The following is a 27,801-nucleotide window of genomic DNA, read 5'->3' on the forward strand; positions in this document are numbered from 1 at the left end:
AATGAAGGACGAGGCAAGGGTAGGTGGGCCTGTACAACGAGCAAAGGCCAACAGGTCGCCATTAGAGCATACTGTTTCCAACTACTAATAGCCAATTCATGCGGCCGCCCAGCCGAGCCCTGTCCGACAGTTTCACCCCTTCTGTTGTAGCTACCGCGACCAAGATCGTCTCGCCCCACATAAATAGACGCGCGGCCATTGGGAACACCCTTCGCCTTTCGATCCTGCCGATTTACGTGCCATCTAGCGTGTAACCAACTCCAACGCACGCTTCCATGTGGCTTCCAAGTGAATTACCAGTATCTATCCCGCGAAATTACTCCATTCTCCGAAACTCAACTTTCCTTCCAGATCAATCCATTTTCTATATCTCCCTTTTCCATTGGATTTCGATTTTCAATTTGTACTTTTTTTCTTTTTTTTTATGGAATATTTAAAACGATAATCGATAACGTTCATATATATCGTATTATTACTTATCTCAATCTATTCATATATTTTATATTTCAATACGACGCTACAATAGAACTATCCAATATTGTTATAATATCGATAATAATCTTCTGCAACTTTTACCCGAGAGTACATTGAGAAATCCAATAACAATCTCCACCCCAAGATCAATCTTTCTATATAATCTTGTTTACCACGAGAGAGAGAGAAGCGAAGGATATTAAACCCCGGCGTAGAGATCGTGGAGGAGCGAAATCGACAAGAGGGCACGGATACCGACGTCCACCACCCACTCAAATCTCCAAGTTGGCCGTCGGGTTGGCTCGGCGTCGATGGAACGCATCGGCCAACTTTCTTGCATCTTATTCCTTACCTTAGGGGGTAAGGAGATTCGAAAGGAGGAGGGGAGATGTTCTATACATTGGCCGGGGTGGGTGGTGGTGGTAGCTACCAACGGATATACGACCTATTCCCAACGGCTCGCACCCTCTTCGGTACAATGGTTGGGTCCTCGTCTTGCGCGCGTTCTGCCCGCGTAATTACGAGGGGAAAATTAAGCACCGACACAGCCGCCGGTCGGTCGACCTGTCGGTCCTTTCGCTCGGTTAACGAGAACGAGACAAGCCGCGGAACGTGGGCGAGGGAGGGACGAGGACACGAGGGCCAAGAAAGAGAGGGAGAAAAGGAACCACGTTCCTGGATGCGAGAAGGACAATGAGGAGGAGACGCGGGTCCTGTGCCAGCCAACCGGCTAAGACTTCTTAGATCTCGGCAATGGATCCAGCCACAAAGCGGCCATTAAAAGATCGTATCATCCGGCGTTACGGCTTTTGAAATCCTTCCTCTTTCGAGATATTTCAACGAAAGGGTACCGAGGGCTGTATGCGCCATCTTATTCATGATTAAAAAAAGTTATTGTTACTCCTTTTCGCGCGATATTATATTGGATTCTTTTTTCTCTTCGTCTCTCTTCTCGCCTCGGGGAGTTGGATGATAAGCTCGTGACGGAAGAAACGTTTTTCATTGAAAAAGGAACGTTATGAAAATCTCTATGGAATAAACGAATTATATGAGAGTACAGTTAAATTCTTAATATTGAGGAAAATGTTGATAAAACAATGAGAATCGATTACAAAGTCTCGAAGCTGGGAATTAACTAGCTAATACCAATTCAAAGTATCGTATTTGCTATCTCCTTGTTCGATCAACAAATTCAAGAAACGCGCAATTTCAACAAACTTTCGCCTACATCTTATATGCTTTTTTCTAATAGAATCTATCCACCTCTCGCGATATTTTACCTTCTTTTATGTATGATTCCACAAACTTGCACGATCGCTAAACCGAGAAACTTATGTAACGGAAGTTGCACGCTTATACCGCTTGTATGGAGGAGGACACGAGGTTCAACGATATCATCGTGGCACCGTGCAAGTGCCTCTTCTTTTTCTTTTTTTTTCGGCCGCCACACGATCGAGCTCTCCACTTTCTTAATCCGTTTCACCGCGCAGAAGATTATTTTACGATCCTGCGGTGCCATGGCATCAGCTGCGTCTACGACGCGACCCTAACCTCCCCCCTTCCCCCAGCGAGGAGAGGGAAAAATGGTGGGACGTCGATGAGGAACCGAGCTCTAATGCGAGTTAATAATACTTCCCTAATTTTTAAGAGTCGCTGCATTATTTATGCGACACAGTTATGAATCGATATTTAGAAACCGTTCCATTAACTTAAATTTTTATTTAAGAGAACAATGTTTTCAAATATTAATGTAACAGAAAATCATGTTACGTATGTTTCTCTTTCGTACATTTCGTAACACTAGACGACGAAATTAAAAATTTATCGTCGCGATTTATTTAAAAAAAAAAACTTCTTTTAGCAGAAGTTCATTTCAACAAACTAGAGTTCGTGAAACTTTCGACCATTCTGAATATTGCAACCGTACGAGCGCGAGCGAGCATCATCTTCACCTATCCAAACCTGAAACCTCTGAATAGCTAAGGAGCGAAACAAAAACTCTCTATCTTGAAAATTAATCGGGCCAGGATTTCTCCTGTAAGAAGAGGCGGCATCGAGGTGCCGAAGTAAGACGAACCGGAAGAAACTTTGCCCGAATACCTTACCTACACCTACGCCATCCTCGAGTGTAATGGGTATATATACGAAGTAACGTTTCAAAAGGTCCCGTTTAATGTCCGACAAAGGGGCCGAACGAGGAAACCTTGGCGTGGCCGTAGCCGGACAAAAGCGGTCGCCGCGATAATTATCGTCTAACGGGCGAAAGGCAAGGAGACGGCGCGTCCACGTGAACGACGCAACGACGACGACGAGGACGAGGACGACGACGATGGCGAGAATACCAGGATGGAGAAGCTGACTGAGCTTCGCCGAGTTTCTAGCCAACCAAGCAACCATCCAGAGTGGTCGCTGGACAAAGTTTCCGCTCGGTCGTCGGGGCTTCCAGGCTTCTGGAAACTTTCGGACCAACCCCCGGCGGACAGTCGCCGAGGACAGGGCGTCTTTGTCCACCTACCTGCTCTGACCACCGGCTGCAAACACGGCCGCTGCAGTAATTGCAATAAACGTCTACTCGACGATGGGGAATTTGTTCGTCTACGTGGAGACCGCCTTGGACGGCGAGAAAATCGATTCGCTTGTTTCCTCCGTCCATTCGGGGCGAGGATTTAATGGAAAGACCCGTCGGAAAATCGTGACACGACGAATCGTCGAAAATTATCGCGAGAAGGATCTCGTTTTAAACGATTATGGCCGCTGTCGCAAATTCTTCTCCCGTTTACATTACATTATTCGAAAGACGGAGAATAAAGATTTCATTATGGCTCCTTCCAAAGTTCTCAAAGTTATTTCTATATACTCGGAATATTAGAAGATATATATATCTTGGAAATCGTTCTAATTGATCGCATAGCTTTTCGAAACTTCAAGATTTATGACGGAAAACGAGAAAGAGAAGAGTAAAGGGTAAATTCTAACTGTTTAGAATCTATCCAATCGAGCATCATCGAAACAGCGAATTTTAGCATTAACACAAAACTATATAGGAAGATGGATCTACCTCCAGATAGACGTATCCCGAGAAATCCAGCGGCAAATCTCAGAATTCATCTCTCGTCTCTCGCCAAGCAACCAATTACAGTATTTTCCAGCAGAACGACGCGCTCCTCCTTATGTCCCCCTCTAGCCCTCCCCCATTTCCTCCCTCCCCCTCCAGTTGGTGTCTCTCTTATGGAGCGTATGTAAATTAGACTCTCTGTTCGAAAGCGCGGCTTCCTTCAGAATCTCGTCCCTCGCCTCGCCTCTCCTCCTCTCTTTCTCTCTCCCTCTCTCGCCGGAGCTCGCACATGGGGTCCTAAGACCACGAACGCCGCCGCTGATGGGTTTGTATTCTAATTTCGGGCTTTGGTTTTCGCCCGGCTTTCCTCTCGCTCGCGAGACAAGCCAAGGTAACGGCGGCTCCAAGAGGGTGAGAGCGGGGCTCGAAGAGGGGCAACGTTTTCCAACGCTGCAGCAACCGCCCACGAGGATGGAAATCGCTTTCCGACTAATCCCAACGGAGCGTTCCAACCCCCCCCTCCCCCCTCGCGACGCGATCCACCTTTTCTTATCCTCCCCTCCCCCCAACTCTCTTTCCTTCCCAGGCTGCCGAGGCTGGGCAAGGCCGAGGAATGCCGGATTTTAATATACGTGAAATTAAAATTACACTCCTCTATTTGCATCGCGTAATGGGAAAAAGAACGATTCTCGCGAGATGGAGGAGCGGGGTGGAGAAGGGGGGAGTGTTCGAGTTAAAGGAGATCGATATCGATATCCATTTATCGCGGAATTTTTTTTGATATTCAATCGAATTCTATACGATAGATCAGATTACGTTTCGTGGATTAACTTTTTCTTCATCTGTATTGTGAAATTTTACTTTGATATATTCTTCGATCGAGACGTTATATTTCGAAACGATGTAATTAATGACGAATGACAGGGGAGGAATCGAAGGAGCGATGTTTATTTTTCGAGATACGTTCGAGGCAAGGAAGTGTATGTTTTAGGGTTAAACGAGTCCAGGGAAGGTGAATCGAGACGCAAAGACCTGTGAAATGGCCTCTTTTCCCCGAGTGACCCGCCGCCACTGAATGCAGCCTCCCTTGCCACAGGAAAAAAAAAAAAGCGCGGCTGCCACCCTTCCTGTCGACCCCGTTCAAAAAAATTGTCTAACAACCCTAACGCATCTCTTCCTTGTCCCTTCCTCTTCCTGTTTCCCCGGTATATAATACGCTTAAAAATAAATATCGGGAATCGATCGTTTCCCAAAATAATTAACCATGCGCGACGTTGCGCACCGTGAACGCACCGAGAACTCTCCGCGTGAAAACCACCCCTTTCTGCATGCGAGGGAGAAGAATCAACCGCGAGAAAATCGCGATTGAAGTTTCACAGTTCGATTAAACTGTATCGAGGTCACCGATAATTCGTTCCATTGATTGATTCCTCTTTTTAACGAAATTAAAAATGTTAAACTTTCGTCCAACTTTCGTTAACGTTTCGAAACAACAGAAATTTAATTAATTTGAATTAACGCACGCGTCTTAAAAAAACTTGTTCGCTTCAAACCTAAGCGACGAACAACAAATCAATCAAATATCCCGCAAAATATAAACGAATAATATCCACGAACGAAACTAAACTCTCGTATATTCGTTTCGAATCCCGTGAAAATCGCAATTTCGATTTTGATCAGGCCGCATGACGTTAAGTCGGTCGTGCTTTAATTCGCAGGTTTATGCCCTGGGATAGGCGAACATTAATTTAGATTACGCCTCTAGCCGGTTGTGGCTAGCGAGGATAAGGGATGCCAGGACCCCGGAATTGAAACCTCGTCCGCGGCCAGAGGGAGCTATACGTTACACACGCCTTTCGCTATTAAGTCGCAAGCCTCAAGTCCTCTTGGCGAACTCCGACCGGGGCAATATGATCCGAGCCCGAGGTATTGAACGAAAGGAAATCCTTATCATCGGCCAAGGTACACGGGAGATTCGAGATAGGGGAGATGGGACAGTGTGGTAGTAGGGCAGAGGAATACTCTCCATAGAGGTCCGACGAAGTCCTAACCGCGGCCTAACGACGGCTATCAGCGGTATATCGGGGGTGGAGAGAGGCTCAGATCTTATCGGTGCGTTACCACCTAAGCTGTTTGCGTCTTGTAAACTCGAAGATTACGGAATAGCTACACGTCTCTCTCTCTCTCTCTTTCGCCGATCTCCATCCTCCTCCTTCGCCTCTGTCTTTCATCCTTTGCTCCTTCCCGAGATACCAGATAACGCGACCGTCCTGGAAACCCGTGGACCGAGGGTCCACGCGAGTGTGGATGGAGGAACCTTGCAAGGCATTCAATGTGTGAATTGCGGCGTCTCTCTCTCCCTTCATCCTCGACCTATCCACGCGCGTGCAAGACCTTGCATAAGAACGAGTTTGATTTGAACGTCGATACAGATTGAGATATCGGGGACGCGTTCAACTTTGGAAATTTGGTAAAGTATATTAAGAAGAAAGAATCCTCTGAAACGATTTATCAGAAGTCCTGTAGGATCTTATCTATTGATTCTTTGAATCAATATGATGGATGATACTGTAAAAAAAAAGGTGTTATTCGTTCTATTTATCAGTTCCTAGAAGTAATAGTTTTTAGGACTATTGCTCTGATTCTTAGAAAATGAAACTTATCTCTGAGACATTCCAATAAATTACTTCTAGGAGAAAAAAAAGTCTCTATAGAAATATCGACTTTGTTATAAATACACAACAAAGAAAATCTGTACGTTCTCACAAGCTATATATATATATAACGAAAGGAATATTTAAGAGACATACCGCGCTCAGTCACTTCGAACTCGTCGATCTTCTTAATCGAATGAGAAATCTGTTCGGCCAACTTGGGATCTATTCACATTCGTCACGTAGATACCGTCGATACTTGAGGATTCGCGTACACGGAGGGGGTGGGGGATGATTATTATGCAAAGTAACCAAGTTTCCGCGTAGGGTGTGAGCAGTATGGAAGAAGAACGTCCGCGGGATCGTCGGTGGAATCGTGGATTCCAGCGGCCAAAGTAATAACTTGAGAGGAGGACTGTATCGCGTTTAGCTCGAACACGTACGAAAGTGGATAAGCAAGCGAACTTCATGACACGTCTGGAATTGCTTATAAGTGACAAAGGCCGTGCACCACCACGTGTATTTCCATCCAGTCTGAAACTCTTCTCCTCCTATGCGCGTTTAACGTTATCCCTATCGACGAGAGAGAGGCAGACCCCTTTTGGATGTAGACGATGCCTTGTACCCGGCGACCCTGTACCCGTAGTTAGGCCACATTAGTAATCTCCCCTAGGTGTTCTTGGATTCTATGTCCTCGACGTGTACCGACGGGTCATTATTATGAATTCAAGTCCGAGTTTCAGAGCCGATGTATTATCAGCTAGATCATTATTGAAAATGGGGTTGGATGATTTCGGGGATTACTCGAAATATTGATGAGGTGGTTGAAGTTGGAGAAATTGTGAAATATTTCTAACAATTATGGGATAAGTATTCTTTTGTAAAAAGAAAAAAAAATGACGCATAGTAATTGATACGTAATTTAGATCACTCTTTACAGAATAATTTATAATTCTTTTTTGGCCCAAGGTTCTTTCCTACGTTCCATTAATATTTTTTGTTCCTTTCCTTTAATATTTCGAAAGATCAAAGCTTCCCTCTATTCCATTCTAAATATCAAATATATTACAATTTTAGATCGAAAAAAAACTCTCGCGAATTGAAAAAAAAAAGGAGAGAGAGAGAAATCCGCAAGATCTCAAATTGTTACGAGAATAATTTCGCGATTTACAAAATTTCAACCCTCGAAAAGTCTTTTCCACCCTCGTTCCACCGTCGAATCGCGTTTTTCCGCCAATACACGCCACCCCGTCGCCTCGTTCGCAGCCACTATCGGTGTAACAACTGTTACGATTCGCAGGTCGGACGATCCACGGTCACGAACCGTTTAACCGCGTGCTCGTTAACGGTGGGCTAATTAATACGCGGCGCGAGTATCGAGCAAATGTTTCCAGAGAGAGAGAGAGAGAGAGATAATGAGAGAGAGAAAGAGAAAGTGGAGGCTCGGTTAGGTCGAGGAGAAAATGGCGCGAGGCTGTATATACTATATACTATTCCTCGCGAGATTATTCGTGTCCAGTGAAATCGGTATCGGCGCGAGGACCTCGACGACCCCTCTCGTCACGTGACGAATACGAAATCGACGAGTCGGTCTCCGGAGGGTCGAAGGGTCGTTTCCATCGCCTTACGGGTTCGCGCCAGACCAAATTAACCATGAATGGCCAATTAACCTGGAGACTGTGCCAACTAACCGCCATGGCCGACGTTACCCGTGAACCGAATTGATCGTTGCCCCCTCGGTTGGACAGTTAATCGTCGCCCGCCGCTCTGAGGAATGAAAGAGGAAAGGAATTAGAGGGATTCGAATCTTTCTCTGATTGTTATCCCGACAAACAGGTTGGAAGATAGTGTAAGTAAGAGATGATGATACATCGTAAAACTTGAATTCAAATTCCAATTGAAAATCGAAAAATTAAATTCAAGTAAGAATTTATATATAGAATAGAAATAGAACTTTCAAAGGAATATAAAAAAAAAAGAATCATATCAATCACTAGTATCAATATCGAAATAAATAAAATTATTATGATATTCTAAAGAAGAAAAATGAAAGATCAATTTTATTTTATATAAAATATTCAAACTCAAAAAAAAAATATTTTAATCAAAGAACAAATCTACCCGGATCAATCTACACGTTTAAATGGAATATAATAATTCAGAACCGGTTATGAAATTCGAGGAACAGTTGCGCGAATCGCTCGAATCTTCGCAATCGTTTTCGGTGAAACACGAGATTGGGGGAGGTTTGTGAAAAAGAAGCAACCCCTATTTCGCACACAACCGAAGACCCGTTTCTAAACAGTGTTTTTCCCCGTGAAGAGGAGAAGAGGGTGTAGGGGAGAGGGAAGGGCTGCCATACCACGCGATGGTACATTTTTAATTACTTACACCCACGCAGCTGCATCGCGCGATGACTATAAATCAAGCGGAGCGCCGCCCAGCAAAGTAATTACAGCTTGAATTTTAGATAATGTTGCCGCAAGCACGGTTCACCTTAGTTCCATCCCTTACACCGTCCCCCTCCCCAACACTTTTCATCCCGCCAGTTGTGGATATTGTCTTGAACCGGTTGTAAATAAGTCGTTCCCGGGACTCTTTGTTAATCGACAAGTTTTTTAATCGCGATGTGGCGCCTCAGATGGTCGAGTTCAACTTTCAGATTGAATTTCTTCTTATGATGAGATCGAATAATTCGAATAGATCGTGATGAGTTTCGAAAGTATATTCATAATTCTTTTTATCAATCATCCACGCAAATACAAAAGAAAAAACACGATCACACGATATATCATATATATATTCCTCTCCTAACCTAAATGCAAAACAATCCTGATTCGAAATCGATTCGAAGCTATTTTTTCCAACGGCATTTGGTCGACGATTAAAACGACGATAAAGATATCCTCGATTACACAAATAAATGCTAATTACCCTCGCTAATTTCTTCCTCCCCCCAACATCACGTGTCTTCCTCCCCCTGGCTCGCGAGCCTCATCGCCGCGGAATAGTTTCGCGATTTGTCACGGCTGATGACACCGCTAAGTATAGACCGCCGCGGTTAAATTGAAGACGAGGGGGGGTGGGTGGCCCGGCCCCCCCTCCGACGTTGGAATTGTTTACATAATTATGCGCCAATTAAGAGAGAGGGAGGAAGGGGATCGCTGGCGAGGGCAACAGCCATTTCGATTCGGGCGCAATTAAGTTGCGGTTGAGGAAAAACGTCGAGAAAAAAAAAAGACACGCAAGGAAAGAGTGGAATTTAATTAGGAGCTCGTGCTCTCTCGTATTTCCAGGCAGCCATGAAGAAACAAGACGGAGCCGCGGTGTACACGTAAGGGTAAGAACGAGTCGAAAGATAAAACGAGACGCGAGGGGGGTTCTCTCGAATCGGAGAAAAACACAGTGTGCACGAGTGAGAGAGAGGGAGGGAAGGAGGGAAGAAGGGAGAGGAGGAGAGAAATTATCGAACCGTGGAGAGAAGAACGTAAGCGGCGGAGGTATCGTCAAGCGAAGACATAACAATCAGGAATATGATAACACGCGGAGGATGGATGGTTACCTTCACCTCAGATCTTGGCGAGGATTCTGAGAAGGCGGGTTGACGGAGAGGGATGCTGAAGCGAGATGAAAGATGATGAGTGAAGGAACCGCGGCAAGGGTAGGAGGCGCTTAATTAGAGCCAGACTTCCGTAGGATGCTTGAGGCTTCCCTACGCTCTAAACTTCTATCTTCCCACAGTTTATCCCCGTAAAGTGGCTATCTTGAAATTACCCTCGAAATTATATCGAATTTCGGACTTCGATCCTCCGATTTTTCTTTTACATCTCTCTCGCTGATTTTTTACATTTTCGATTCGATATTTCTTTTTTTTTTTTTTTTTTTTTTTATTTTAGAGAAAATAAGGGTTTCGATTTATATTGCAAGTTTCGAAACATACTTTAAACACCTTGAATAAAATCACGACAAACATCGCGAGATAGATATTATCGAGTTTGATAATTGATTGAAAGAACGAAAATTTAGCTAAGCTTCGAATAAAAAAAAAAAAAAAAAGAAAAAAAAATCTCTTGGAGATAAATTCATTCTTGATTCACTCTGAACCGACGATCCCAAAGAATGGAGTCATTCTCACGAACGACGACGTATTTCGCGCGAGCAACAGCCGCGACGGCAAGCCGATGTTTACTTTATCCTCACTAATCAAGGGACGTATTTGCGTTTTATAATCCTTGGTCGGCTAAGAGGGTAAAATCTGAAAGCTTAGTGGAATCTCCTTTCGGTCGGATGGGTAATCCTGGCTTCGACCCTCGATTCCTCCAACCCTGCCAGCCCTCCGTCTTCCACGATCGGTCGCGGAGGAGGACGTCGCCTTCGTGAACGTCTTCGTATAACGCCCGAGAAGAGATACTCCGCGGCTACGTCGCTTAATGGCTTATTTTATCCGGTAATATTGCCGCCCGACTTCGAGGATGCTGGAGATGAATTATTGCCGCGATCGAGATTCGCGTGGCCGCTCAACGAATCATTGAACGCGACCTTTTCTTATTATTGGGGGAGGGGCTTTTAATAATTTAGATTTATTGATTTCGCCGAACGTTATTCCACGTGAAATTTTTCCTCGTGCGCAATTGAATTTTATTATTTGAATGATTTGACGTTGTTAAATTTTATAAAGTGTTTGCACGACGCTATTTCAAAAAGATCGTTTCGAAGATTGGCGATAATAGTTCACTAAAAAATAATAAACAAAGTAATTTAATAAAATTTACGAGGATTGAAATGAAAATTTTCAAAACTTATTATTTTAGAAAATTAGGTATCTAGGCTCGAGTAATTTTTAAAGATACGTAAAGGTTTCCTTACAATTTAATTTACTACTTCTTTTTTTAATATAGCGAATCTATTATCTCCTTTAAATATAAATGAACATTAGTGGTGGAGTAAAAAGCAAAGAGAACATTTTAGAGCAACAATATGTACGTCCAGGATAGAATAATTGATAGATGCAAAGTACACCGATGTCTAAGCCAAGGGAAACACAAAGGGACCGGTCACATCGATAATTCACTCGATCTGACTGGTCTAATACCGATCTACAAGTTCGATCTAATTACATCTTCTACGTTCAATGTATCACGAATTAATTAATAAGTAATTATACGAGTTTTTAATTTTGAAAATTTTATTCGAACATTCTATTTTTCTCGCGATGCTAAATATTTACATTAAACGAATACGGCAAAATATCGTAACAATTTAATAATCATCTTTTCAATATATAAATCTTGATAATGATTGAAATAAAGAAAAGATGTAACTAATCCCGTAAATATTAGAAGAAGAAAAAAAATAAAAAGAAATATATATATATTTAATTAAAAACAATAAAAGAGGAAATGATTTCTTTTCAATCCGTTATCCCGAGTTTCAATATTGACGTTGAACTACGATTTAACGAATTAAATAAGACAAATGCAAATTGTTTCAGAAATTGGATGCATCATGGACTGGAGAAGATTACGATCCTAAACTACCCGAGTGGAGGGTTAATCGCGATCGATCGGTGTAAAATTTCTCCTCGATGTCGGAAGGGCATCGAAACTGCGAAGTCTGTGAAATCGAGCTATTGAATCGACATCCGTCATGCGAACATCAGCCTCTATACGTGTTCCACCACCGGTAACTCTACCCACTCGACGCTAATTTTCCAACTGGCATGCGACCGCCACTCGAATGACACGACATCACACCAACCGTTCGACCATTCCTTTCTTCTTTTCCTTTCTTTTCTTTTCTTTCCTTATTTTTTCCCCCCTCCCTTCCTTTTGCCTCACTCTTCTGTCCACCTCTCGTGCGACTTTCGATGGCGCGTGCACGAAACGAAAAAACAGTTCGATAGGCAGTCCTAAGCACCCCGTGAAATTATACTTTGGAAATTTTCAGACCAACAGTTACAGTTTCGAACACGAAAAAATGTAATGATAATTATACAATTTTTGTCGTATTCGTACGATAAATATCTCGTGATATCTCGAAAACTGCACTAGTTCAAAAAAAATTACACTAAAGCTTATATATATAATAATATGTAAGAAAAAGAAATACTTACAGATCGAAAACGAATCGTAAAAGCCTAACATCCGCAATCACTCTCCTCGAAACGTACGATATAAATATAAGTCTCATCCCATCCCATGCGTTCCCAAAAAGTTTCCAAAAACTGACCCTCGAGAAGAACGATTATTCAATTTCTCCAAGAACCCTTTATCCCCGTTTCGATTCACGGAAGCGGAGGCACGTAATGTCAAAACAAACAAATAATATTAAATCGTGCCAAGGCTCGAGGCACTACTGATCACTACTGGGTGGCTACGATTGACGGCGGCGTCACGTCGGCTTCGAGGCGACGCCGACTTATGCCCGCGTTCTCGCACAGGGGCCACGTGGCCTCTCGCGGTTGCAACGCCGATAACGTGACAAAAATGACAGGCGGTATATACCGTGTGTATACCGCTGTATTGCGCTTCCCTGAGCGCGTTCTAAACGCGTCTTTGTGCCCGCTTATGGCCGACGCTCCGAGCCTCTGGACTACGTGGCTTACAAGCACGTGGGAAAAGAGCGCGTGCGGAACAAGCGTCAGACGGCGGCAGCTTTTACAGGGCTGCTTTCATAATAGATGCCGACCATATACGTCACCGCACGTCAGCTCGCCAGGCGAAATAACATACATTTGCGGCTAATTTTGTGGACGATTGTGTCGTCGAGGGGTCGAGTGTCAGCCCCCCCTCTCCTTTTACACACCCACCCCTCTCCCTTCTTGCCGGACCGTAAATGAGTTCTAACTAATTTAGAGGATTTGCTTGGGTTTGGATTTCGGTTTGAGGGGGTGATTGGAATCTGGTTTTGAGAATTGTGGATAGAAGTAGGAGCGGAGAATGTGATCGAATGGAGAATTATATCTTTTGTTTTTCATTGATCGCGTGAATATTTTTTTGAGAATTTTGAGAGTTGAATTTTGAGAACGGAATTTCCAATTAAACGCACCTTTCATTTTTATATCCATTACAAAGTCGCAATAATGGATTATGCAGTTTAAATAATTTGCACTTTGACCTTGCTAACTAATGATATATTAATAGTACCGAGTATTATTTCGTGATGATTGTGATTCGAGGATATTAAGTGATATTAGAAAAAGTTAGTATTATAAATAATAAATGATTTTATCGTAAATTGTTATCAAAAAGTAACGTGGGGGACACGTATTGTACGGACTGGTATAGGCGAATTTTATTCACACAACGGATTTGTAGCATTATATTAGGTACGTACGATCAATGAAATACTAAGACAAAGCGTGTAAGTAAGAGATAACGTGTCGAACACGTCATGCTACAGTCTACGGTAAAACAGAATTCAGCCGCGTTTGAAGCAGAAGGATGAACCATTTAGAGCATTTAAATCAGATTATAACATAGGTATCTACATACATATATATATATACAACGAACAATTCTCTTGGGTATGTCTAATAGAATCCGATAACGATGTACCAAATAGTTTTAATTACATAACTTGAAATAGAATACTAGATAAAACGAGAAGAAAATAAAATTTTGAAAAATCAATTCAATTCTGTATTCCTACCAATAAAATTATTCCCAAATTTCTAACAATTACCCCCTATATTAAGTTATTGCTAAAAATAAAAATTCAAGGAATCTATCTAACTATCAAACAACTTCATATCCCTGCTATAAAATTGCCAAAAAACAATAGCCTAAACTAAATAAATTAAATCTATCACCGCATCGAATAAGCAATTCCCCTCCCCACGATCCTTAAAAATCGCGTTGTCCACAGTGGCGAAAAATTACAAAAAATTAATTTAATTCTATATTCCTACCAATACAATTATTCCCAAATTTCTAACAGTATACAATTTCCAAAAATTAAAAGTTTACAACTAAATAAGTTAAAATTTAGATCCATCACTGTATCCGAATAACCAACTTCCTTTCCCACGATCCTTAAAAATCGCGTTGTCCACACTGACGAAAAATTACAAAAAATTAATTTAATTCTATATTCCTACCAATACAATTATTCCCAAATTTCTAACAGTATATAATTTCCAAAAATCAAAATTCTACAACTAAACAAGTTAAAGTTTAGATCCATCATCGCATCGAATAATCAACCCCTCTTCCCATGATGCTTAAAAATCGCGAAAAATTATAAAACAAAATTCTAAGGGATCTAACCACGAAATTTCATAACCATAAAATTAACAATATATAATTTTCAAAAAACAAAAACCTACAACTAAACGAGTTAAAGTTTAGATCCATCATCGTATCCCACGATTCTTAATAATCGCGTCGTCCACAATGCTAAGACAAAAATCGCGAAAAATTACAAAATAAAATTCCAAGGAATCTATCTAACGAAATTTCCTATCCCTACCATAAAATTATTTCCAGCAAATTTCTAGCAATGTTTAAATTATCAAAAAAGCAAAAGCCTACAACTAAACGAGTTAAAATTTAGATCCATCACCGTATCGAATAACCAATCCCCCTTCCCATGTTCCTTAAAAATCGCGTTGTCCACACTGGCGAAAAATTACAAAAAATTAATTTAATTCTATATTCCTACCAATACAATTATTTCCAAATTTCTAACAATATATAATTTCCAAAAATCAAAAGCCTACAACTAAACAAGTTGAAATTTAGATCCATCATCGCATCGAATAACCAACTCCCCTCCCCACGATCCATAAAAATCGCATTGTTCACACTGGCGAAAAATTACAAAAAATTAATTTAATTCTATATTCCTACCAATACAATTATTCCCAAATTTCTAACAGTATATAATTTCCAAAAATCAAAAACCTACAACTAAACAAATTAAAATTTAGATCCATCACCGTATCGAATAACCAACCCTCCTCCCCACGATCCTTAAAAAATCGCGTTGTCCACACTGGTAAAGACGAAAACCGCGATAAATTATAAGGTTGCGGGGAGCGTGACGGTTTTTAAAAGCCATGATTTTCCGATGAAAGCTCGCGTTTCGGGGCGAGCTCGCGCGGTTTATCGAGGATAGGGGCGGAAAGGGGGCAGAGGCCGCCCGCTCCGTTTAGCTGCAACCTGGCAATTACCTGTAGGGCATAATTGTCATCCCTTACGTTTTCCAGGACGGTCCCTCCCCGCCCCCGCTCGCTTGCTCAGAGCGACCCCTGGCCCACCCCAACGGGGGCGTCGGGTCACGCGAGGCCGTGCCTGTCGCAGAAGTCCACGCGACGCGCACAGCCACGCAATACCGAAACAACACCGACTTACCTTACCAGTATCAGATTTCTAATTACTAATTTACCCCCCCCCCCCCCCTCCACGGCCTTTCCAGCCGAGACCAAGGCCTTCAAGACCGGCTCGCCGTTCTCGAGTCCAACAGATCAATTTTTAAGATCAAGATTTTTTTAAAGTTACCGCCCTTCCAATCAAATTCGTTAATCTGATCGATGATCTGAGCTAAGGTGTATCGTTTTGATCGAGTATTGCAAGAGTAAGGTAAATTATCTTAAGATGACTAACGATATTGATATGGAAATAAATTCGAGAGTTGTTGACTATGAAAAAACGTGTGAAAGTGAACGGTACCATCGTTCAAATTCAAATCGTCGACGAAACGGAATGGAGAAATCGTTAATAATTTTAAGAAAATCCTACGAATCTATCATGCAATGTTGCTAATAAAAAATACCAGTTTAATGGTAATAAAGAGATTGACAATTACGTAAGTCATTTTCAAGAAATGCGACTTACTGATCAAGTTCTGAACTATAGAACCGCTATAGAATTTATCTCGAGTATAAAATAAAATGTACACATCGTTCATACCGTGATTGGATACCTTCTAATCAAGCATATTAATTGTTTCGCAATTGAATTTAAGAGATAAGATAAAATTTTCGAAAACGATTAATAATTCAATTCCTAATTAATATCGGATTAATTGTAAAATTTATTTCCGTTCATTCTTTACGCTAAACATTAAAAATACTTGTCTATAAGTATCCAAAGACTTAGGAACGATATCACGTACATACATCATCATCGATCTCGGCCACGTTAAAATATGAACTGGTTTACTTTGTTGACTTACCAGCCAGGAAGGAAAAGGAAGTTCGAAACGATTAATGAGTTAAATACCGCTCTATAGAGACGTCGTGGTATTTACCTGAAATCAGAAAAATGATTTCGCGTTAATGATGATAGATAGCCGTGGAGGAAAGAAATCGGATCGGTTTTTTAAGGATACATCTGTCTAGGAAAGAGATAGGTGTTTGAGAAGGAGGGAGGTAAAGAAGGAAGGTCGAAGTGAAGTGATGCGAGGCAAGGAAGGAACGAAGGTGGGCATAATTGCGAAAATTAATTATTGCCATGCACGAATGTCATGTGTCTCCCTGTTATTAGCCGAAGGGCATAATTTAAAGGGAAGCGACTTGTTAACAATATCGTGCTCGTCCCGAAATTCGTATATACACGCGGCCACGTGTTTTAATAGTTCGAATATACGATCAATAATTAAATAATAACGCTTATTAATTACCTTCGATTTCTTTCGCACGTGTCGTAGAGTGCAGAGCAACTATCACGCGCTATGATACGATAAAAAATACATTCTCGAAAAAACGCGGAACAGAATTAACGAATTTAAATCACTGAAATTTATTTTATTACAAAGGAAACGATTATTGTAACGCGCAATTACGCCTAAAAGTCGAAGTCGACCGATTCGTACGACGCACAAACAAAGACTACTGCGCGTCCTTTCGAGCGAAAACAATGAGCTCATCCGTTTCTCAGAATTTTATATGTTAATCTGTACCGAGAAATATATTTATTTACAATATCGTGCCTCTCTCGCTCTGTTTCCTTCTCGCCATTCCTCGTACGAAAGTCGTATGAATCACATCGAACGTTTAAACCTTCTCGCAAGTAACGCGCAAAACGAGCAACAATAATTCCGTCCATATTTTAACATCGTGATTCAACAACCATCTCCACCTCCAACCGAAATATCCAAACGTGAGTAAAAATAATCATTCACCCACATCGACTTTCTTCTGACGATCATACTCGAATCATTCATCCATCTTGGAAAAATATCGTAGCTTCGATCGATCACCTCCTCCGATTCATCCTCCCTTCCCTCCCTCCCCGGAACAAACGCAGCAATTCCACCCTTAACCCTAATCCCATAACATCGCGGACGCGCGATACGCATAATCGTCTCGCGGTGTCTGCGTAAATCAACCTCTTTGAAGATTCTCCGCTCGGTAACGCGCGTTACAACATTTACTTACTGCCGTTTAACCACTTATCACGTCGGATCTCGGTGCTTCTGCAACGCGCCTGAAGGCAGATTTCCGCGGAGCCGAGGAGAGGAGAGGAGAGGGAGCGAAATCGAGCGACTGCACGCCACAACGCACGGTGCAACAGGGAGCAGAAGCCGAATTGAAGGGGGAGGAAGGGGAATGGATGAAGGTGGAAGCGAGAGGATTCGAATATATCCATTACGCGAAGCGCGTGGAAGCGTTTAACGCGGAGGCGTGCGCGGGTATCGGCGTCCTTTATCAAACGGCGTTGCACGGCTCGCATGCTTCAAGGACATATCTGACGGATATCAAGTCGACTACTACTCGATCCGCTCACGCCCGGCGCCTCCTCTTCCAACCCCTTGCCGAGCTCACCCCCTTGCGCCGCCCAGCTCCAATCAGATATTTACCGATTCCAATTGCTTTCGTGATTGCGTCTAAGTGGCCGGGAGTGTGTTTCGATAGTGTTTTTGGTGATAATTCGGTCGGTTTCGAATTTAAAATAAGCTTCTTTTCGATCGATTTTATTATTAAACGGATAATTCGAGCGGATCGTTTTTGGTGTAAGAGCAAACGAATTTTCAAGAATTAATTTTTCAAAATTGAGAATGTTTCTTTTCTGTGAGAATTTGGTGTTCACGATGGCGTACGATTTTCGTATTTATATTTCGATTTTTGAAACGATTGTTATATTCGCATATTGTCAATCGCTAATTGCGTAGCAAAGCAATCTTCAAAGGCATTGAATAATTGAAATAACGTTTGCGTATGCACTAATGCCAGACACAATCAACAAAAGCGTAGAAATGTCCATTCTATACCCGTGTTTCTACACTTTCTAGGATGACCTATTATTCCTCTTGTTCAACAAAGTAGTCGATATTAAAACACTTATAAACACGTTTATTCAATCACCGCGGCACATTAAAAAAAAAAGGAAAGAGGAACTGCAATAAGAAAAATTTACTTTCCAATAAAGGATTGTCTCTATATCATCTCGATACCTTAGTCGATCTCTGGAAATAATGCGATTCAAACAGTGCAACTCGAGGAGACAAATATGGAACAATGAAACGAGCTGTATTTCGTGTTATAAAAATTTTCTGATCGATGGATGAATGAAATCCATGAACGATCGATCGTCGAAGAGCATCCGTAAATTATGATAGATACGTTGGAAAGAAGAAGAGATAAGAAGAGAGGGGAGGGGAGAAAGAGAGAGACAGAGGAAGAGTTAGGTGAACACGCCGAGGGGCCTTTCTACTTGCCTCTGATGTGGTCTGTGGCCTGAGCTTAATAACCGACGGCCCTCGGCCTCCTCAAACAAACGTTTCTAACCGTTACTATGCCTCTTTGCCTTTAACGGTGAAAATCCTCGGCGATGACACGAATAAGAAAGAAAAAAAAATGACTTTGGAGAAAGTATGGTGTCATGTTAATTCGATAAAAAAAAAATTTGGCTTTAATTAAAAATTGAATTCGAACAAGAAAAATGAACTATCAAATTAGTGAGAAAAATTTGTCGATAGAAATCTGAAATAACTCGTAAGGATTAATATAATTCGCGTAAAGAAATATTTTTCCAAAAACGTCGTCCCTCTAATTACTCTCGAAAGTTAAATTTTTGTATCGTTTCGTGGGGGGGGGGGTTCATGGGTGTACATTCGCCGCAAAAAAAAGCGGCGCTCGATACTTCCCAACATTTTGCAGTCCCTGTGTGACAAATTTCACCGCAACATTTCAAGCGACACCGGGCGAAAGGGGAAAAACGCGGTCGAACGCACGAAACGGCGGTAAAACGGGGCGCATTAATCAGCTGGCCGAGCTCGATGGACGAATTTCATACACGGTTGAAAACGTGTCCGCCTAAACGAGAAAGAAATTTATCTCCGTCGGATAAAAACCTTTTTTCGAACGAACCCTCGAACGAGTCGTCAAATGTACGCGAAGCTCGGAAAAAAAAAAAAAAGGAAAGGGAAAAAGAAGAGAAGAGAAAACGAGGTTGATACGTGTCGAGAGGTGCTCCGGTATTAAAAAAACGCGGGCAAAAGTCACGAGGAACGTTAGCCACGAGGCTGGATTATATCGTACGACCACAGTCGTGTGTAGGAGGCAATGCAAGAGGAGGCATGAAGAGGGGTAGGGCGGCGAGTGGCTCATCGACTGGTACAGGGTAGTACCGATATTACCCTGCACCCCCAACCGAACCGACGAGGCAATAGAAAGGGAGAGTAGGCCAGGTGAGTAGGAAGGGAAGAGAGAGAGAGAGGGACGAGAGGAGCATGTAAGCTCCGCGTAGATATCCACTTCCCTCCCGCGATCAATTAATTCCGGACACTAATGCTTTTCTAAAGACACACACCCCCACTGGGCTCACCACTCGGTGTGGGCCGATAACCAACTATTCCTAGACCCGTCCGTCCGAGCCGTCGAATCGCGCGTCACGCGATTCCATCGTGGCTGCATTTCCCTCTCAAAGGGAACCGTGCGCTACCCGTGTAGATGACAGAAATAAAAGATTTTCTAATATTTTTCCACCACGGTTTAAAATCATTTTTCGAATCAACGAAATCGATAATAATTCAATCAGCATCGAATTATTAAGCTTTTCTCTCATAATCGAATTAATCGATATTTCAGCATCAATCGGAATTCTGGATTCTGGAAGATGGCATTCCCAAGGAAAGGAATGGAATAAATCATCATTTCCGAGGCTCCTCCTCCCCCCGAGGGAGCCTTCCCTATTTTCGGAAAATCGACGACGCCTCTCCCCCTTCTTCTAATAGGCACCTATCCTCGCCGTTATTCCTCGCCTCTACGAGGCAACAACCCTCCCCCTCCCTCTCAGGAGTATTCTAATTGTGAGAGACAGTTCTCGGGAAAATACTCGACTCGGAAGTTTCCTCTCTCCTGCGTATCCACCAACACTATCACTGACTCACTCGCAAGGCAATTCTTACCTTTAAGTAAGTAACACCTACACACGCACCCGCCCACCTTGCCGGAATTAATTTCGAAAGCAAAATTAAGTACTCTCCTACTACGAGAGAGATGGTGGAAATGCATGTGGAAGAGTTTCTGGGAGAGTGGCTACGAAGGTAAACTGGAAAGATTGGTCTTGTTCCATTTTCCATGCTCGAAGGACGAAAGGCGAGCAGATGCGCGATTTTCGAAGGACATCCAATCCGAGAACGTTTGTCGATCTTTCGCGAGAAACTGCGCGAATAGAGGGGAGACACCTGGTACGTTGGTGGGTGTTTAAATGCGACAAGTTGGCCGGGTTGCGATCAGACTGTTTCGTGGGAGGGGAGACGTTACGTGTCCGACTAGTTTATCGCGACCATTTGAATCTAAAGACGCTATTATTATCGGTGCAAGTTATTTCTTCCATGGAATAAAAATTTCATATCTGCTTCGTGTGAAAATGTACGTGGGAAATCTTTATTTTTATCAAAATTGGAAATTATTAATATCGTAATCTTGTTGCGTTAAAGCAAGTCTCTTTTAAATTCTGTTGATAATAAAACGATGGTTTTTTCGATAAAAAAAAATCGATTTACGAGATGAAAGAATGGGGATTAATATTCGTTTTTTGTCGAATAATTTCACAAAATTGTGCAATATGTTTGTCGACAATCTCATTGGCGAATTCTTTGATACGTGAACCGTCGACAGAGCTTTTGAGAAGTTCTCGAAAGTGACGTTGATCCCTCCTTTCGTTACCCGTTGCGACTGTCGCTCACAATTAGCCGTCCCGAAGGATCTGCCAGCCAGGAAGAACAGAACAGAAGGAGTGCCGTGAAAATAGAGGAGAACAAAATGAAGGACGAGGGGGGGTAGGATGGGGGCGAAGAAGTGACTGTTACTTGATGGCGCATCTTACATGACAGTCTTTGTAGTAACTATCAGATAACTCCTTTCTGTCAACCCTTCGCGTCTTCTACTTTCTTCCTCTCTTAGCTGTGAAAGTCTTCTCCAAGTCCAGGGATAAATACAAGGAGAGAAGAGGAGAAAGAAAGAAAACGAGAAAGGAGAAACGAATTAAACGAGTGTCGTAATGAAATCACTAAAATCAGTTGAAATAATATAAAATAGAAACGAAAGAATTGCAAGAAGATAGAGAGAGAAGAAGAGACAGAATTATACGATAACATCTGATTAATGATATTTCTCAATTTGATCAGACATCTGACCATTTCTACCAATAAGTATTCTTAACGATAGAGGCATCGATAAAAATCATAAATATTATTTCGAAACGATAACACGTAATAATAATGTATTGTATAATAAATCACGTCTCCTATTTCACTATCTATAAGATTCAATTTTCCACGTTGCTATTTATACATCACAGTCACCGGGACAAAATCACACGGGAAAGACAATGTTAAACTACAACTATTACTTACTGTCCCCGATACAACGTACCAATGTCCATTTATCTATCGATCAACGTTATTTTCCACTACCTTTAAATAACTGGAAATAACGTTCAAAACAATCGGTGGAAACAAATTGAGAATCATTTTGTTTCCACTTCTTCACACGTACAGAAAAAAAAAATATACATATATATAATTATCATTCAATACTCTTTTCAAACTTTGCTCCACAGGTATTTCGTGCGTCACACGGGCAACAACGAGCAACCGACCCTCCTTCGCGTTAATTTAACACCAACACACGCACACCAACACTTTTCGACGCGTATCGTCGGACCACTCACACGTAGCCACCGTCTGAGGAAAGCATGAATGCCCAAACGAAGGTGGTGCGCCGTAGGCAGGGACAGCTCATTAATATTTAGACGTATTTTGAGCGGCGAGCCACCACCACCACCATCACCGCCATCAGCCACTCCGCTAACTCCGGCCCCATCGTCGTCGTCGTCGTCATCGTCGCCGTCGTCGCCTTTATACATAATTATACGCGCGAGATTGGCGAGCATCGCCCGCCTAAAGATTCCACATCCAGCCGGGAAATTTTCCCCGAATACAATTCTGCTGGTGTCGTTAGAAGATGGGAGGGGAAGTGTTATTGTTCGTTCTCGCGTCGAATTTCCTCGATAGATTCTCACGTCGAAACAGTAAGGCTATAATGACGAGTTTCGAGAAAGTTATGGAGCGATAAAAAAAAGTTTTAAAGCATTTCTTTCCTTTCGATTTGTCTCGAAAAATCATTGAAGACTCTTCTCGTCGAAGAATTGTAAATTAGATATAACGCTTTAAATTTGATTAATATTGGGAATTAAGAAGAAGAAGAAGAATTATATTTTTTAAATAATAAAATAGTTGGAATAATTTAATTTTGGATCATCAAGAGAATATTTAAAAGAAAGGAGAGATCGATTGTGATCGATCAGGAGAGATGATTAAAATTGTTGTCTCCCCTTAGGCATCTAATAGTCCTGGCGATCGTCTCGTCTAGAACCAGGGCTCGACAAAACGTCTAGATTACTCGAAAGAGTGTACAAGGAGGACGGGGAGGGGCTGTGATTTGAGAAGTTCCGATAATAGACGAAAATAGTTGGGCCATCGTCCTTTGTGCCGTTCCTCGCGTAATTTCCACTGATCAAGTCTTATTCATTTGGCCGCTGTTAATTAACCCCTTCCCGAATCTGATCGACGCGAAAAGATTTTGATTAAAACGAACGGGAAAGAGGCTTTGGCAATTCTATCCTTTGAATATGAGATTCTGTCAATAAGGGAATATTAAATTGCGAGGAGAAAAAAATTGTTGAAATTCTAACGATCAATTGACTTCATTTTTCCTCCGAACGCTATTAAAATTTAAGATTTACAGCGATCGGAGGATTGTTTCGATGGCCAAATCATCTTAAATCTCCACTTAAAAATTTCAGCCCCCAATTTAAAGACACTCGATCGAATAGTTGCCAATATCCATAACATTTCCCAAGAATTCATCGTCAAAAGGCAACAATTTGAACCGGCGAATAAAAGGAATCTTGGCACGAGGATCCCCGTGCAGCCCGAAAAGAACACCCCGTAACTAATACTTCACGCACACAGGAATTCATTACTCGTGGCCAGGAACGCTCCCGTTTGGCTCCTCGTCTGGATAGTTAAAATCGACGTGGAATGGCGGAATTATGGAGGATAAGGTCGCCTCTTGCCGCCGGAATTACACGTTTAACCGTCAAAAATGAGCCTCGCGGGGGTTCGAAAGGGGTTCCAGTCGAAGAGAAACAACGGAGCGGGGTAGGGAAGAAGAGATCCTCTCCTCCAACGTTTCCTAATCGATTGCCACGAGTTTTAAACTTTACGCCAACGTCCCCTTTTGCGCCCTCCAGCCGTTCTTCCGTTCACTTCGCAAACCCGGCGGTGGCACCGCGAAACGAAGGAGGAGGAGGAGGAACGAAAGAGCGAACGATAAGAGAGAGGACGAAGGAGGAGGAGAAGCGAGGAGGAGAGAAGCAGAGGGGACGAAGTCTGTAAATTTTCTTACATTTTATGAGCCATCAGAATTTCATAACCTCGAGCCAGTCCGCGTGGTACTTTGCACGGGAAAAGTTTCTCGCTTCTCTCCTCGTCCGTTCTTCCCGCTTTTTCGCCCCCCGTGTCCTCGTCTTCATCAAGCAACGAGGAAGAGAATGGATTTGGAAACAACCAAGGTGGATTGCAACGGGTAAGTCGATGCGCGGGATAAAAATTTGTGGCCAGATCCGTGGTTTCGTTCTTAAAATCGATGGTGAAGAAATAATCGCCTCCGAAAAAATCCAATCGTTCTATCATCAAAAAAACTTCAATGCGAAACGTGTGCCAATTTGATTAATATTTGGAAAAGAAAAGCAATTTCGACAAAAAGTATGCATTACGCGTACATCTATTAATAAGTCGAGGTTTTCTACAATTAAACGGGCCGCTAATGGGGTTCGTATTAATTGCGACGACACGGGCAGTGAACAATGGATACAATACGAGAGGCGATCAATGAGTGGCGAAGAGTATATTAACGCGCCGACTCTCATTCACAAAACCGCGAAGCGCTATCACTTTCTCCTTCGATTCATTGATTCCGCCCCCTCTATTTTCCCCTTTATCGGCCGTTCTGCCATTCGTCATCCCGCCTCTCGAGCGTTCCTCGTTTCGTTCATTATCAAAGGTACATCCGCTTTTCCGCGATCGCGGCCTCCCCCGTTGATCAACCCACGACGAAATCTCTTCACTACGACGCGACGCGTGGCTCGTCGTGCGCGTTTCGCGTGACTGCGTGCTTAAACTGCTCGACGTGCTTGACGCGGCCATGTCGATCGCGAACTTGTTAACTCGCGTCTGACTGACAACGCTTCTGATTTCCCGCGCGTGTACCGTTCTCTCCTATAACGATATTGGTATTGGTATTTCGCGTCCGTCGAGGAAGTTGTTCGTGTTAGTCGATTGTGCAATGATTTTTCTGCGGCATCGAATTGTCGTTTTCGCTATTCATTTATTTTTAATGGATATTTTTCTGTGACAAATGATCGGAATGTAAAGTATTATAATAAAATATAGAAAATTGGAGGATTATCCACTTTAATTGATGTTAATTAACTAATGTAAATTATTCGTAAAAGAATCATTTTTAATAATATTTTCCTAGAATTTTTAAAAATATAAAAATTATTGGCACGCGTGTTAATTTCTAAAAAACACAGTGAATATTGCAAAATGTACGAAAGCTGTGCATACGTGATCAAGGAAAATTCAAAGTAATTATTCCCGTCCTCGATAAATCATCTTCGAGAGTTAAATATCCATTAATAATATCGAAACTCCAATACAATTTTTTTTCAAATCTACAATAAATCTCTGTAATAAAAATACAAATTAACGCGAAATGAGACGGTGGTCTCGCAAGAGGGCTTTCCTTCCAGAGAAGAACGAAGATTCCCTCGCAAATCGAGGGAAAAGTCTGAAAAGAATATCATAGTGCTTCCGTTCCGCGTGGAAAAAAGAAGGAGGAAGACGGGTGAAGTTTCTGGAAGCGGGCGTGTATCGAGGTGAATTCGCGAGCATCCCCATAATGGCCGGAGTGGCCACTCTCGTGCCTCTTTTTTCCTCGAAAATTGCTTCACGGGATAGGTTGCAAGTGGGCGGTTCTCAGCGCCGTTGGAACCGCCGAGAATAGAATAAAGGTCGTCCTTGCCAGACGATGAAAGCATAGAGTGGCGAGTGGAAAAGCTCGGAGACGTGTCGGCCATGTTGTCAGCAAACTTTCGTCCTCCCTCTTAAATATAAATGTATACGCGCGAGTCGCCGCGATAAAGCGCCTCCTCCCGTGACTTTCTGCCAGGGTATGGTACACATTATCTCGCCTCTGTGTATGGTGTTTATTGCGAGGCCATAAGAATGGCCGAGAACGAGAAAAATAATAAATAAGGAACGCTGGTGGAAATTATGAAATTTTCTCGCCCCTTGAAATTTCTACGAAGAAATATCGAAACTAAAGGAATGATGGAAATGGTACATAATGATTCCTTGGATAAATATCCGAGAACGAGGAAGAAGAAAAGAAAAAAAGTAGAGGATGAAAATTATGAAAGTTTTTGGAATTCCTACGAAAGAGAAAGAAAGAAATTAAAGAAAGATAATAATTTACAATTTCGAAAGGAATTTTAGATATTTTTCAAAGATTTCAGAAAATTACTTTTCATCGATATTCTATTTATTATAATTATTTCGTTATTTCTTTTAATTTTGAAATCGTTCTCTTTAATTTCTCGTTTTCCCGTAGGAATTTCTGGAAATATCCAGGATAGATTCACGCGTGCCCTCAAGGTCTTTATCTCCCTTTATCGCGAAACAGTTTTGCCCAATCAGCACGGGCAACACGCGCCACGAAATAATTGCAGTCATTCCGAACCATTCACTTTATTGGTCAAGATAATCTCATCGCCCTACTTCCACGTCCTATCCATTTTGTCGTTCTACGTGACGTTTATCTAACTTCGTAAAAAAAAAAGTATTGCCCATTGGGAAGCTCCCACTGAGACTCAATTCACCGATAACTGTCACAAAAATAGTTTCCTCTTCTATGCAAAACTTTTTAACGATCCTTATTTCGCACATCTTGGAAAGATAACAAAGATTCCTCGACGTTTAAACGATAAAAATGAGAAAGAATCTAAAAAGAATAAATATGTGATGTGACTTTTATCGAAAACTTATTGGAGAATTCACCATTTTTACCACCACTTGGATTCACGAAATTAAAAGTTCCTTTTAATTTTAATCGAGAAAGACAAGCGACAATCGAGGAGGAAGGAGAATAAAAAAAATAAAAGAGGAATATTTTGCCGTTAGGCGAGGCGGCGCATTTATCGAGGACGGTGGAGCAGAAGCAGTAGAAGCGTCCGAGTACAGTTCGGGAAAACAGCACAATTCATGGGAACGTCGACGATCGAGGTTCGAAGCACACGCGTACACGTATGGTGGCAGTTCGCCGCGAGTCGGCCGGCGATATTTCACAGAGGCAAATCGGGTGAAATGGTTCAGAAAGGATCGAATCATCCGCGTTTTGGTCGAGCAATCCGAGCACACCCCACTGTTGCCCGTCTCTTTATCTTTTTCCATCCCCACGTTCCCCTTTCCCCGATTACTCCGCATTCTATCTCGCGCACAGGTGTTTATCCGACCGTACACCCGACACTATTTTCCCCCTTTCTTCCCTCTCGATTCCTCGCACGATCATCCCCAGATTTATATCTCATCGGGAGAGGAAGCAAGTTCTGCTTCCGTTTATAGGGCACACGGACGGAGCGCGGTCGTTTCAACGCGACACGATTTACCATTATACATCCTTCGATTCGTATATCCGTTACATAATCCCGATGCTTGTACATCACTCGAGGAAGGTAAATAAATTTTTAAAAACGCGTTCTTTTTTTTTTTTCTATTAAACTCGTCGATCACCAACCACGTTCACACCCGTGAATTGGAATCAGGGGAGAAGCAAGATTATCATTTGTCGAAAAGTGAAATGAAAGCAACGTTTTCGTTCCTACTTACAGGTGGATCGCGCGATCAGCACAGTGTCCCACTCTCCCTTCCGAGAAATGCCTCTCCCTCTCTCTCTCCCTCTCTCTCCCTTTCTCTCTCTTTCTCTCCCTTTCTCTTCAAACAATGGAAATGCGTCGTCGTTCAATCACACAAGGTTGATCGGTGTTATCCAGTCGGGGTTGCAAGCTCGTTCGTTCGTTTCCACGAGGCCGACGTTCGTCATTA

At 42.3% G+C, this 27,801-nt stretch overlaps 1 protein-coding gene and 1 non-coding gene across 8 annotated transcripts in view; both read right to left on the reverse strand.

The window, feature by feature from the left end:
• The window catches only part of LOC410882 (mucin-5AC), a 286,325-nt gene that overhangs the window by 151,856 nt on the left and 106,668 nt on the right, over window positions 1–27,801 (reverse strand). The window lies entirely within an intron of this gene.
• On the reverse strand, window positions 4,532–4,601 carry Mir6003 (microRNA 6003). Its single transcript, NR_127305.1, has one exon. It is a non-coding gene; the product is annotated as a microRNA 6003 (primary transcript).

Source organism: Apis mellifera, linkage group LG2 (genome assembly GCF_003254395.2).
Source record: "Apis mellifera strain DH4 linkage group LG2, Amel_HAv3.1, whole genome shotgun sequence".
NCBI classification, from domain to species: domain Eukaryota; kingdom Metazoa; phylum Arthropoda; class Insecta; order Hymenoptera; family Apidae; genus Apis; species Apis mellifera.